This window comes from Rhinopithecus roxellana, unplaced genomic scaffold (genome assembly GCF_007565055.1).
Source record: "Rhinopithecus roxellana isolate Shanxi Qingling unplaced genomic scaffold, ASM756505v1 contig5727, whole genome shotgun sequence".
NCBI classification, from domain to species: Eukaryota; Metazoa; Chordata; class Mammalia; order Primates; family Cercopithecidae; genus Rhinopithecus; species Rhinopithecus roxellana.
In genome coordinates this window covers 22,455-37,679 of record NW_022144265.1, presented here as the reverse complement: position 1 = coordinate 37,679, position 15,225 = coordinate 22,455, and the positions used below count along the sequence as shown (strand labels likewise).

Genomic DNA, 15,225 nt, shown 5'->3' with positions numbered 1-15,225 from the left:
CAGGCACATAATAAAATTCTCTTTTCTCCATAATATATGAAACTGGGAGTGTACTGGTGACATTTTGCAATATGGCATAACAACTGGTGAGTTTGGGAAGTAATGATGTAATTGAATTAGGCAAAACTGCTAAAATTTGTATTTTTTCCCATGGAGTTCTGCCAACATTTCATTTTCTGTAATTCTGCAGAAGTAATATGAAACAAAATTGGACTTTTTCATCAACTGGAGAAATTGAAACATGTTTATCTAGTTGTTGTGGCATGCAAGATATTTTTTCGAGGCTTCAAGTTAGAAGGGAGTCAGAAATTTTGACGCTTTTTTGAAATTCTTGAAAAAGCCCTCGAATGAAAGTGGTAAGTAAATGACCATTAAGGAATCGTGAAATGGGAGTTTCTAGAAAGTGAAGAATCTTGGTAACCAAAGTTGTTCTTAATAACAGAGATTAGAGGCCACATGGCAATGATAGTAATAAAGCAACAAAAATACTGCTGCCCCAGACACTCTCCCGCAGCTTCAGAGAGGTGGACTGATCTGAGCACTGAGAACATTTAAGTGTGGGAAACGTTTTACTCCAGCTTTAACTTCTTAATACAAGCTCCAGTTCCATGTGTCCCACTCAGGTCAACTGCCAGCACCATCAAAGCCCTTAAAAGTTTACTTGTCTTAATGACTTCAAGTCTCCCCTCCTCCTGGGCACCCATCATCCCTGACTAAACCTGTAGACAAGCCAGACCATGTTCTGTCTCTTCAGAAAAGGAGCAGCTTGAACCATTCTACCCACTTCCAGCCTGGCTTCTAAATCTGGGGTCTCTTTGATAATACTCTCAGCCCAGTGGAGAGGAAAGCCTACTGGGGACAGCTAAAATTTGGCTTATCCTTCCTAGCACAGCCAGTCCAGAAGCCATGGGCCTGGAGATGGAATGGGTCCAAGTTCTCCCAAAGGCTTTTGTCTGAGAAACACTGGCTTAACTATGAAACAGCATTCTCTGCTGAGCTGAGAAATAGCTCCCCTGCCACCACCACCCAGGGAAGTCCATAGTAAGAACCCTTAGGAAATGGAAGAGGAACAGGTTAGAAGCCTGGGTGATTTTCAAGGGTGCTAAGTGGAAATCTTATATTTTTGTGATTACGAAAAAAGTTTCAGTCACATTCAAGTTCATGAGTAGTCAGTGCCTAAATGTAGACGTGAGATCTTCAACTGGGATGCATGAAATTCTTGAAATTGTACATAAAGGTGTGTGGTTGGGGGGTGTGTAAGCATGGGTGTAAGCGTGTGTGCATGTGTAAGCATTTTTTTTTTTTTTTTTATCAATTCATCATTTATATCATGTATAACTCCCCAATGCAATCCCTCCCTCCTCCCCCCTCCCCCCTCCCCATGATAGGCCCCAGTGCGTGACGTTCCCCTTCCCGAGTCCAAGTGATCTCATTGTTCAGTTCCCACCTATGAGTGAGAACATGCGGTGTAAGCATTTTTTGAAAACAGAATCCGTATCCTCCATTGATTTCTCAAAGGAGTCTGCAACATCTCCTTCACCTCCACTGCCACCAAAGTTAAGAACCAGTGACTTCAAGGGATTGTAGATTTTTCTTCAGCTGGAAAGAATCTTGGATGGTATTTAGTTCATTTTTGCTCCCTTTAAAATTTTTCTGATAAAAAATTGAGTCTGATTAGCATGGGCTGTTTTATAAATGTTGAAGTCTTCTAGGCTTTTTCTCTTCTGAAACACCTTCCAGATGGGTCTTGGAATATGCCTTGTGATGACATCAAGTAGGGCTGTGGTGATGGATCTACCCGTGTAAATGCGTCTACACATGATCGTCTACCCATGTGTTCCAGAAGGGCTGCTGAGCAGGTGGCAGGCACACTCCTGTCCTCTGGTTTATTTTCATGTGTTTTAACTTGGAGCACAGAGATAGAACTGTGGTTCAGAACTCCAAGCCCCTTCATTTCAAAGGGAACTAGTGAGATTCATCCTTATGAGAAGAACCTGGCAAGTCCCCACAAATGACTTCACTGTGATGATTTTCATGACCTAACTTTACCCTGAATATTACAAATTTATTTCTTTTGCTTTTATGCTTAAAGCAGCTCAACAATGCATAATTCAAGATGATTATGGCTTGCAAAACCCTGTCTTCTCAACACAAATACTTAAAAAAGAAATCAGCTTGATACTTGGCACCCTTCACTGCAGCTGGGGTCACTGCTCCCAAGTCAGGTGTTTCCATTCAGTGAATGGAAGTTACGTATTAAGAGCAGAATGGGAAAACCACAGAATTCCAAATCTCCCCATAAGATTTCGCTGGGGCAAGATATAAAGCAGAATAGTCAGTTGATTCTTTCAATGTCTAAGTTAGAAGTGAGGCATTCTTATTAAGGCCTTTTATTAAGTAGAGTAGAAAATACTTGGCAACCATTGGCTGTAAGGGTGGAGGTGAGGGGAGAAGTTAAAGATAACTCCCCGGCTTCCGATTTGGTAATTGAGACCCACGAATGGAAGAAACTTGGGGAGATATAAATGGGCTCCATTATGGATATGTTGCATTTGGATTCAGGTGGGTAATTTAGTGTGCAGTTCACTATGAGGGTCTGAAGGAATGGGTTGGGCTAGAGATAGAATTTGGGAGCTATCAGTAAACCTACAGCCTATATACCACTGGGAGTTAAAGAAGAGGGTTTCAAAAAGGAGAACAATGATGCCAAGTATCTCAGAGGAGTCAACTAGGAAAGAACAAACTGTTCCCTGGGTTAAACAATGAGGAAGTCATTGATGACCTTAGGACAAGCAGTTTCTGTGGATTTGAAGAGGCAGAAGCCAAGTCACATCTGATGAAGGACTGGATGGACAGCAAAGAAGTGGCAAACTGAATGGTGACCTCTCCAGAAGCCCAGATATAAAGAAGACAAATTGGAGTGATAGCTGAAGAAGGAATGTAGAATGGTGAGAGTTTTGCCTATTATTTTTTAGATTTAAAGAGACTCGAAGATGATGAGAAGAAACCAGAAGGAGGGGGAAGTTGAAGAAACAGGAGAGAAAATGAATCTTTGATGGAAAAAATTCCTAGATGGATATGGAGAAGAGTAAATTCAAGAGCACCGTGGTGACACTGGCCTTGACACATTTGTCCTCCAAGACACCCAGGAAGGAAAAGAGAGATGCGGATAAGCTTGTGAGTGATAAGCTTCCCACTGAGGAAGCTCATCCCTGGTCATCTCAGTTTTATCAGTTAAAGAAAGTAGGGGTACTTAGGATAGGCTAGGGAGCATGAGAAGAACAGCAAAAGTTTGGACCTATCATGGAGAAGAGGGGAAAAGGGTAACTGACCAGGGACACAGATACAGATGGCTGGAAGCACTGGGGACCCAGATGAGACTGGAAATCCCAAATGTATAGTAGTAGCACCAGTCCACCTAGCTGTGTGTATTTCTCTGACACTTGGCTACCAGTGGGTAGCATGGAAGAAGATGGATATGTTTGGGTTAATCCAGGGTTGGAGATTTATAAGACAGGTTAATAGAAGGGGGTAAAAGAGATAAGGAAGCTGGGTTTTCTGGGTAGAAAGTAGTGAAGTGATAAGAATGGGACCTGGGCAGGAAAAGGAAGACATGAAACAGGAAAGGATGATACAAAACAGAAGTCTAGGGTAAAATGAAGTATACAAGTTGCTGAAGATCTTATGAAGATCAAAGAACAGGTATAATCAGAGTAGGGATGAAAAGTTCTAGAAAGACAGGATTGTATGGTCAGAGAATTCCTGGAATAAAATATTGTGGGTTTTCTTCCAAAACATTTTACTACTATTTTCATGTTATGCTGTAAGTTTGAAAAATGCATTACAAGGTCATCTCCAGGCATTGTGGAATGGAGTGGCCAACCTCCTTCAGAGCAACATGCCCAAGTCTTATTCTATCTACTGCAATACATAGCTCTCCCACAACTCTCCATCTGTGAGAAAGGCCCACTTCAGTGGTAGGAAACACAAAGAGAATGTGAAAGACTACTACCAGAAATGGATGGAAGAACAGGTTCAGAACCTGATTGCCTAAACAATGGCTGCATTTCAACCAAGAAAGATACTTCCTACTCTATTCTCTGCTCCTCCTCTGCAGGGGCAATGATACCACCTCCCCCCAGCCTTCCAGGTCCTCTTTGCCCAAATATAATGCCAGCACCCCATATGGGAGCCCTCCCATGATGCCAGTGATGGGCCTTCTTTTCATGGGATGATGCCAGTAGGACTTGCTCCTGGAATGAAGCCACATGGGAGGCCACATGTCAATGATGAGGCCTCCTGCCTGTCCCATGATGGTGCCTGCTTGGCCTAGAATGACTTGACCCGATGGTTAAGGATAGTACAGAGGCCTTGTATATCAGGTTTATATTACTTGTTCTACTTCACTAGGAGACCATGGTGCTGTGACTCTGGGTATTTTCTTAACAGCATGATAAGGAAGACTTTCTTTTCTTATCAAAGAGAGAATAGTTTTGGAGGGGAGAAGTGGACCAAAAACAGTAGTTTTTATTTGTATGGTGAAATGTGAAAATAAAATTGTTAACTCTTTTCATAAAAAAGAAACTACAACAACCAAAAAAATCCCAAAATGTATTACAAGTGAAAGTATATATGTTTGGTAACTTAAATTTATTATTTTGTATTATCTGTGCCTTTGGCTGTCTTCCATATGATAATCCCATTCTCTTTTCATTGAATAAGGAAAATGCAGATCAGGCCTTAAGAGTATCATATTTCTAATGCTTTCATTATTTTATATGTACAGTGATACTATTATCATTTTAAATAAAAGCTCTTGAGAAAGAAGCTAGTGTTTTCTATTTCAGCTGTTTCAGCAGCTGTTGTAAAGGTAAGCAAGTTTTCAATACACCTGCTTCCTCTGACTTTGTCCTTTCCCCTAAATTTAAGTTGATTATAGGAAAAATGTAACCTATAAAGCTGAAGAGGACAGATCACATCAATAGAACCCACATGACAAGTGACTAATGGTAACAAAGTGGACCCATGGGATGATGGGGAAAGTTAGGGAGGTTGTGCACACCTTCATGACCTAGATTGGAAGCTGAGCCTGAAACCTAGTTAGATACATATGGGTTAGACGTGCATTGCCCATAAATGAAGTACTGGTCACTTCCATTCCATCTAAGGCTGCTTCAGCTGTACTTTTGGAAGAGACGTTAAGAATTAAATGTACTTCAAACTATACTACAAGGCTACAGTAACCAAAACAGCATGGTACTGGTACCAAAACAGAGATATAGACCAATGGAACAGAACAGAGTCCTCAGAAATAATACCACACATCTACAGCCATCTGATCTTTGACAAACCTGAGAGAAACAAGAAATGGGGAAAGGATTCCCTATTTGATAAATGGTGCTGGGAAAATTGGCTAGCCATAAGTAGAAAGCTGAAACTGGATCCTTTCCTTACTCCTTATACGAAGATTAATTCAAGATGGATTAGAGACTTAAATGTTAGACCTAATACCATAAAAACCCTAGAAGAAAACCTAGGTAGTACCATTCAGGACATAGGCATGGGCAAGGACTTCATGTCTAAAACACCAAAAGCAACAGCAGCAAAAGCCAAAATCAACAAATGGGATCTAATTAAACTAAAGAGCTTCATCAGAGTGAACAGGCAACCTACAGAATGGGAGAAAATTTTTGCAATCTACTCATCTGACAAAGGGCTAATATCCAGAATCTACAAAGAACTCAAACAAATATACAAGAAAAAAACAAACAACCCCATCAAAAAGTGGGGAAAGGATATGAACAGACATTTCTCAAAAGAAGACATTCATACAGCCAACAGACACATGAAAAAATGCTCATCATCACTCGCCATCAGAGAAATGCAAATCAAAACCACAATGAGATACCATCTCACACCAGTTAGAATGGCAATCATTAAAAAGTCAGGAAACGACAGGTGTTGGAGAGGATGTGGAGAAATAGGAACACTTTTACACTGTTGGTGGGATTGTAAACTAGTTCAACCATTATGGAAAACAGTATGGCAATTCCTCAAGGATCTAGAACTAGATGTACCATATGACGCAGCCATCCCACTACTGGGTATATACCCAAAGGATTATAAATCATGCTGCTATAAAGACACATGCACACGTATGTTTATTGCGGCACTATTCACAATAGCAAAGACTTGGAATCAACCCAAATGTCCATCTGTGACAGACTGGATTAAGAAAATGTGGCACATATACACCATGGAATACTATGCAGCCATAAAAAAGGATGAGTTTGCGTCCTTTGTAGGGACATGGATGCAGCTGGAAACCATCATTCTTAGCAAACTATCACAAGAAGAGAAAACCAAACACCGCATGTTCTCACTCATAGGTGGGAACTGAACAATGAGATCACTTGGACTCGGGAAGGGGAACATCACACACCTGGGGCCTATCATGGGCAGGGGGGAGGAGGGAGGGATTGCATTGGGGAGTTATACATGATATAAATGATGAATTGATGGGTGCTGACGAGTTGATGGGTGCAGCACACCAACATGGCATAAGTATACATATGTAACAAACCTGCACGCTATGCACATGTACCCTAGAACTTAAAGTATAATTTAAAAAAAAAGAAAATAATAAAGCATTAAGTTACATGAAAAAAAAGAATTAAATGTGTGCATAATTTGAACATAATTTGGTAGAAAAGCAAATATTTTATTTGTTATGCCTCCATTTGCTAAAATAAGTGTTTAGCAAGTGTGGAGGTTAGGTGAAAATGCAAATGAAATTATAGGTAATGGATTACAGTCCCATTTGTGGAGAATTAAGAATCCCATTTGTGGAGATTAAGATAATTAAGAATTAAGAAATTTTATTAGTTAGTAGGACTAGGCTGCATCTCAAGAATTCTGTTCACTTGTGTTACAATGGACAGAATAAAGATGGACGTTATTCTGTCTCCCACGGTGTAGGGAGAAAATAGCAGAAAAAGAAACCAGCCAGGCGTGGTGGCTCACCCCTGTAATCCCAGCACTTTGGGAGGCCAAAGTGGGCAGATCACCTGAGGTCAGGAGTTCAAGACCAGCCAGACCAACACGGTGAAACCTCGTATCTACTAAAATACAATATACTAAATTATGGATATACTAAAAATACTATTTAGTATATACCAATATACTAAAATACTAAAATTAGCTGGGTGTGGTGGTGGGCACCTGTTGTCCCAGCTACTTGGGGGGCTGAGGCAGGAGAATCACTTGAACCCAGGAGGCGGAGGTTGCAGTGAGCCGAGATTGTGCCACTGCACTCCAGCCTGAGTGACAGAACGAGACTCCGTCTCAAAAAAAAAAAAAAAAGGCCACATCTCATGACTTTAACATCATCTAATTCCCATGCCCATGCTCATCAAACCATCTATTAGTGGTAATTTGCCTTTCTATGTAGACTTTTCTGAAGAGAAAAAAAAGAAAGGGAAAGTGCGGGGGTAGGGGGGCAATTCCTTGGCATGCTGCCATGAACACTCCTGTTTGCTTATCAATTTTGTCTGTCCTTGTAACTAACAGAATAACATTGTAGTTTATTTACCAGTTTCTTGTGAGATGACTAATTAGGGTGAGTTGCTGCCCCCTGATTCTGATGAAGTTGGGAAGGGAAATATACATTTCTTTACCTTTAAAGAAGATGAGCAGGCCTGGATTTTGTAGTAGCACCACCATTAGAGAAGCCCCATATGAGCTACTGCCAATCTCTGTCTTAGATATTTTTTCTCTCCTTTTTTTTTTTTGAGATGGAGTCTCGCTCTGTTGCCCAGGCTGGAGTGCAGTGGCACGATCCTGACCCACTGCAACCTCCACCTCCCAGGTTCAAGCAACTCTCCTGCCTCTGTCTCCTGAGTAGCTGGGATGAGAAGTGCCCGCCACCATGCCACCATGCCCAGCTAATTTTTGTATTTTTAGTAGAGACCAGGTTTCACTATGTTGGCCAGGCTGGTCTTGAACTCCTGACCTCAGGTGATCTGCCTGCCTCAGCCTCCCAAAGTGCCAGGATTACAGGCACGAGCCACTGTGCCTGGCCTTAGATTTTTTTTTTTTTTTTTTTTGTCTATTTCAACAAATGTCGTGTATGGCTTCTCAAATCATACGTTGTTACCTCTTATTCTGGTTTCAATACCAAAAATTCCATTAAATTGCCTATAATTCAAATATCCTAGACCTGGACAAGGAGCCCTGTTGTGAGGCAGTGGGGTTCAAGCTTCATTCCCATCCAGAATGCTTGTGACAATGCATATTCCAGGCTTCCCATAGAAATCTGGTGTTAGTAGACTGAGGTAGAACCTGGATTCTGCACTTTTAGCATCACTGATTCTGATACACAGAGTCACCAGACCACACTTTGAGAAACTTCTTTAGATTGAGGTGCTAGCTCATTTGTGACTATGAGCTCTAAAAGGGATATTTTCTGTTGCCGAGAGCCATGGGTTCCTTCCTTGACCAGAGTGAAGTTTGGTGCACACAGAGAAAGGGAAGTGGGGGGAAATGAAGCTAATATGGAGTAACAAAGGAGAGAAAGAACTGGTGCTGGCTCCAGGAAGAAGCTGGAAGATTTTCTGCATGAACTCAAGCTGTTTGCCTAAGGGACTGGTTCTGGTCATGGGGTGAGACAATTTTGTCTTCCTGATAGAATGGATCTGTTGCCACACTCCTCTGCACAGAGGCAGACTTCAAGTTTTATGGGATGTTGAATTTGGCAAAGACTTCTTTGGCAAAGGTCAGAGACTCCCTCAAGCTGCCTCAAATCATGGTGGTAACATGTCATGTTCTAAACATGTATGTGACAGTAGGCCTTCTTTCTCTTGTTCTAGGGACCAAAAATGATGGGATTTCTCATCCATATCTAGTGCTGGAAATCTTTATTACACTTGGCAGTCTGATCCAGAGAATTGTAGAATGCTAGAACTAGGGCCAAGTCGCAGAGTCTGGTTGAGCCCTTCCTTGTTTTAAAGATGCAGAAGCCAAGGTAGAGGAAGGATGCATGATTCACCAAAGTCAAACAAACTCTTAGAGCAGGAGCTGGGACTACAAGGTCTCCTGATGTCAGTTCCGAGAACTCCACTTTCTGCTCCCAAACCACAACTATGAGATTCTCTAAGATCCCCAAGTGCCTTCTGAATCAGCACAGAAACAGTTAGATATGTTGGTTTAATAACTAAGCATATTTTATCATATGGGTGACAGATACTATCCGCTGCTTTGCAGTTCTATTTTGTCCATTTAACTACATAATTCCTCACTGGCATAAAAAACCCATTTTTGTGTGTGTGGCTGTTCTCATCAGTGACTTTTCCAAGGTAGCATTTCTCCTAAACTAAGTGCAATCATCATGTAGTGGCTCAATGATAGCAATAAAATTTCCTGCAAAAGCGTTGTATGTAAACCCTATGGAATTGGAGAAGTTTCACGACCTGAAAGAGAACCATCTGGATCATCAGGTCCAATACCTTCATGTTACAAGTGGGTACAATGAGGCTCCAGAGAGTGAAGCGACTTGCTGAAGGCCTCATAGTAGGTCAGTGGGGGTCAGGAGGAGCCCTTGACCACACTGAACACACATTGGCATTACCTGGTCCCATGCTCTTGCAGTACAACACGTGCTCCTAAAAGGCAGGGAGGTGTCGGGACTATGGAGTGCCTGGCCCAGTGCCGGACGCACAGTAGTGCCCAATGCCTATGTGATGGGTGAGTGAGCCCTTCATGACCAGACTTGTTTGCCAACCTGTCTTGTTTCTCTCATATGCCATCAGGCGAAAGCAGTTCTCCCCACAAAGGAGGCCCCATCAGTGTGGTGGAGGTGGAGGTGGCTGGTTGGGGTTGGACATCTGCTTCAGTCAAGTCTGCTGAACAGTGTAGTGGCTTCCAGCTGGCTAGGGGGTGCTTTCAGCCTCACGTGCAGCCTCATACTTCTGCACCCTTTCTGGTTGAGCATCTCTTGCCCAGGACACTTTTGTGTTTGGAGTGAATTTCCTGACAAGCAGCAAATTTAAGTGTCCCGTGCCAGAAGCGGGCTGAGTACGCAGAGCCCCATCCCCTTTTATTTTTAATGTGCATCAGTGTCAGGCACTCCCAAAGAGGATGTTCTGGGCTGAGCTCAGCAAACACCAGGCCTGTGGAAGAGGCCTCAGCAACTTAGCTCTGGAAGTCGGGGGAACAAGCAAGAGCTTTGAAAGGCTGCAGATGGTGAGGGTGCCAGGGTGACAGACTGTGGGTGGCAGTTTTCTTTGTATTCCAAATAGGCTGAGCATTTTCTCTTTTTCACTGTAATCCCTGGAAGAAAATGGGGACAAGAAGAGTAGCAGGCAGAGGCAGATTTCTTATCCTAGGGTCCGTGGATGGGTTTCCAAAGAGGGTTGAGTTCTGAAGCTCATGGAATTTGTACATAATTGTATAAATTTTGTGTCCATGTATGTTTTTCAGAACAGAAGGTTTCCTTTATCAACTCCTTAAAGGAGTACATGATCCAAACATGTCAAGATCCACAGGTGTAAAGATCAAAATCCATCTCTAAGCTCTTTAGAGTGAATCAATTGTTTGTCTCATTCAGGAGGAAAAGATTCAACCACAATTCTCATTTCTCCTACTACCCTTCTCACCCACACCTGATATCATTTTTAAAAGGACATGTGCACATAGAAAACAAGTACATAAGGAAAATCCTACTTTCTTTTATAATGGGTACATATTTTTAAGTCCCAAACTGAGGCATGCAGAAAATGTTTCTTTTCCTCTTCTAAAATTCACACTGATTTCTATTTTGAGCCCCCATTCTATTTATATGGCAGAGACTTAATCTTGATGTTAGGAGTTTTGTTACTCTCTCCAGTCCCAGGGGATTGTGTCTCAGTTCTGAGCTGGGGTACCAGATGTAATAGGAAACATCTTGTCTTCTATGCCTTTCGTCCACCAAGGCATCTGCTGAGGATCCATCCTTCATGCCATTGGGTCCTTAGCTGTGGACCACATGTGTCACCCGGAACTGTCCATCTGCTGGTCCTGGCCTCAGCACACTTCCCACAAAAGTATCACTTCCCACAAAAGTATCACTCCAGGGCCAACAAAACACATCTGTGACTCAGTTCTGCCCTAAGGGCCACCACTTTGCAGCCTCTGTCCTAAAGGCTTAGAATTCTAGAAACCAAAGCAGGGGCGACACTCTTCTTTTTTAAAATTTTACTTTAAGTTCCGGGATACAGAACATGTGCCGAATGTGCAGGTTTGCTATATAGCTATATATGTGCCATGGTGGTTTACTGCACGTATCGACCCATCATCTAGGTTTTAAGCCCCACATGTATTACGTATTTGTCCTAATGCTCTCCCTCCCCTTGTCCCCTACCTCCAACAAGCCCTGGTGTGTGATGTTCCCCTCCTTGCATCCATGTGTTCTCATTGTTTAACTCCCACTTATGAGTGAGAATAGGCAGTGTTTGGTTTTCTGTTCCTGTGCTAGTTTGCTGAGAATGATGGCCTCCAGCTTCATCCGTGTCCCTGCAAAGGACATGATCTCATTCTCTTTTATGGCGCATAGTATTCCATGGTGTATATGTACATTTTCTTTATCTAGTCTATCATTGATGGGCATGTGGGTTGGTTCCATGTCTTTGCTATTGTAAATAGTGCTGCAACATACATACATGTGCATGTGTCTTTAGAGTAGAATGATTTATATTCCTTTGGATATATATGCAGTAATGGGATTGCTGGATCAAATGGTATTTCTGGTTCTAGATACCTGAGGAATTACCACACTGTCTTCCACAATGGTTGAACTAATTTACATTCCCACCAACAGTGTAAAAGTGTTCCTATTTGTCTGCAACCTTGCCAGCATCTATTGTTTCCTGACTTTTTAATAATTGCCATTCTGACTGGCATGAGATAGACACCCTTTTATTCTGCTTTCACATGTGTCATATCTCTTCCCAAGGCCATTAGCTCAGAATTGTCTACTACTTGAACAGAAGAAAAGGGCCTAGGGGAGATATCTGGGGGCAAAACATTGGTTACTATTTCTAATTTATTATCCTTCTACACCTTGATATTGAACTTGTAAAAACAGGTTCTATATTTTGAAAAAATAAGCTTCTTCCACATCCAAGAAAAAAGACTTGTAACTGGACATGTTTTTCAATAAAGTAATCCTACAAAGACAATGTTTTCTATGGAATTGTAGAGCTTTATATTGGGTCTCTTGAATGATTTTTAAATCCAATCCCAGAGACTGGGTTAAATAAATAAGACAACTGAAGCCCAGAGAGGTAAGTTGCTTGGCCTTGGTCACCTAGCAAGTTACTGCCAGCCAGATATGCAGTGTCTCTCAGCTGTTTGTCTAGCACCTCCTCCCAGACAAGCCAAGGCCCATGGCACTGCACTCTGCTTGGAGTGGGAGTCGAATGTGGCATGGGAATGAGAGTGATGGTAGAATGCAGCGCTTAAAGCCAAGTTAGGAAGACCCAAGAGGCAATGGCCCCAGGAAAAGTCAAATCAAAGGGGACTGACAGCCCAAAGGCAGGTAACCCCAAGAGGGACCCAGGAAAGAGGAAGAATCAATGGATAAGCACCAGGTCAGAAACCAGGGAAGTCAGCCCAGCAAACATTGGGCAGGACCCAGAGCTGTCACAGGACCCTAGGCTTTCTGTAGAGGGGCAGAGGCCTTGGGAAGATGGGTGGAAAGGCCCATCAGTGAAACCAAAGCAACTAGGACACTTTGTACTATAGTTGGGAGGTGCCTCAAAGGGAAACTTCTGCCAGAAAGATCTTAAAATAACTTCGAATTAGATTACTTTTCTTCTTAAGACTCTCTAGGAATTTCCTGTTGCCTATGGGATAAAATTCTAACTTCAAGTTTGTCCAACCCATGGGCCATGGCCACATGCAGCCTAGGACAGCTTTGAATGTGGCCCAACACAAATTTGTAAACTTTCTTAAAACTTTATGAGATTTTTCTGCAATTTCTTTTTTTTTTTTTTTTTTTTTTTTTTTTTTTTTTAGCTCATCAGCTATCATTAGTGTTAGCGTATTTTATGTGTGGCCCAAGACAATTCTTCTTCCAATGTGGCCAAGGAAAACTGAAAGATTGGAAACCCCTGCTCTAACTCTTTGTATGCCACATTCTTTATACCTCATGTACATTTCTAGTATCTTTCAATACCATTACCCAACCTTCTGATGCTCTAACCCAAAGTGGTTTTTCATCCCAGTGGTTTTTCAACACTACCATGACTCTCTAAGGTGCAGGAGAACCATCTAGAAGACTTGAAAACACAGATTGCTGAATCTCCACCCACAGAGTTTCTAATTCAGTAGATCTGGGGTGGGCCCTGAAAATCTATATTTCTTCTGTGTTCCCAGGTGATGCTGATGGTACTGGCACCATACTTTGAGAACCACTGTTCTGTTCACTTGTTAGAATGTGCTGTGGGCCAGCAGCATCAGCATCACCTGAAAGCTTGTTAGAAATGCAGGTTCTCAGGCCCACCCAAGACCTATTGGATTAGAATTTATTTTATATATATATTTATATATATTATATATTATATATTATATATTTATATATATTATTATTATATTATATATATTTATATATATTATATATATTTATATATTATATATTTATATATATTTTATTATATTTATTATTATATTATTTATATATTATATATTTATATCTATTTATATTTTTATATATTATATATTTTTTATTTATATATTTTTATCTATTATATTATTTTTTCTATATATATTTTTCTTTATTTCTTATATTTATATTTATTATATATATTTTTATATAATATATATTTATCTACATTATATATTTATATTATATTTATACATTCTTTTATATACTATATTATATATTTATATATATTATTATATGTTTGTGTGTTATATATTTTTTATTTCAATAGATTTGGAGTTTTGGGTTGCATGGATGAATTATATAGCAGTGGAATTCTGAGATTCTAGTGTACCTATTATCTGAGCATTGTATATTGTATCCAATATGTAGTTTTTTCTCTCTCACTACCCTCCCCCTTCTGAATCTCCAAGTCTATTATATCACTCTGTATGCATTTGCAAACTCATAGCTTAGCTCCCACTTATAAGTGAGAACACATGGTTTTTGGTTTTCCATTTCTGAGTTACTTCACTTAGAATAATGGCCTCTAGCTCCATCCAAGTTGCTACAAAGAATATATTATTTTGTTCCTTTTTATGGCCAAACAGTATTCCATGGTGTATATACCACATTTTCTTTATCCATTCATTGGTCGATGGACACTTAGTTTTTTCCATATCTTTGCAATTGTGAATTGTACTTCTATAAACATACATGTGTGTCTTTTTCATATAATAACTTCTTTCTCTTTGGGTAGATACCCAGTAGTGGGATTGCTGGATTGAATGGTAGATCTACTTTTGTTCGAAAGACCCTCAGGTGATTCTTATGGTATTAACATTTGAGAAGTACTTTTCTAGCCTAATTGTACTTGACTGTGGCTGCACCTTAGAACCACCCAGGTAGTTTTTTTTTTTTGAGACGGAGTCTCACTTCTGTCGCCAGGCTGGAGTGTAGTGGCATCATTTTGGCTCACTGCAACCTCCATCTCCCGTGTTCAAGTGATTCTCCTGTCTCTGCCTCTCGAGTAGCTGGGACTACAGGCATGCACCACCACGCCCAGCTAATTTTTTGTATTTTTAGTAGAGATGGGGTTTCACCATGTTGGCCAGGATGGTCTAGATCTCTTGACCTCGTGATCTGCCTGCCTCGGCCTCCCAAAATGCTGGGATTACAGGCGTGAGCCACCATGACCAGCCCAGAGAGTCTTAAAATTTCATGCAGGACTGGGCTTCATCCCCAAAAGATTCTAATTTAATCAAGCTGGTGGTAGGGTCATGGTATCTGTCATTTTGATAGCTCTCCTGTTAATCTTAATAAGCAGCAAGATTAAGGACTGCTGCAGCCACACGGAACAACCATCTCTCTCCAAACCATGCAGCTGCTCTCCCTGTTTTTATTCTGCACATGCTTTCCCCTCAGCCTGCAACAAAACTTCTACTCATTCTTCACAACCCAGGTTACCAAACCTCCTCAGGGAAGATGTCCCTAGAGTTTTTTCCAGCAGAGTTAACTCTTTCTTTGAGTTCACTCTTTGTGTGCACTCA

The 15,225-nt window shown here is 41.1% G+C and overlaps 1 pseudogene; it reads left to right on the top strand.

The window, feature by feature from the left end:
- Window positions 1–3,898: 3,898 nt before the first annotated feature.
- LOC104675955 lies at window positions 3,899–4,355 on the top strand (annotated as a pseudogene).
- The last annotated feature ends 10,870 nt before the right edge of the window (window positions 4,356–15,225 follow it).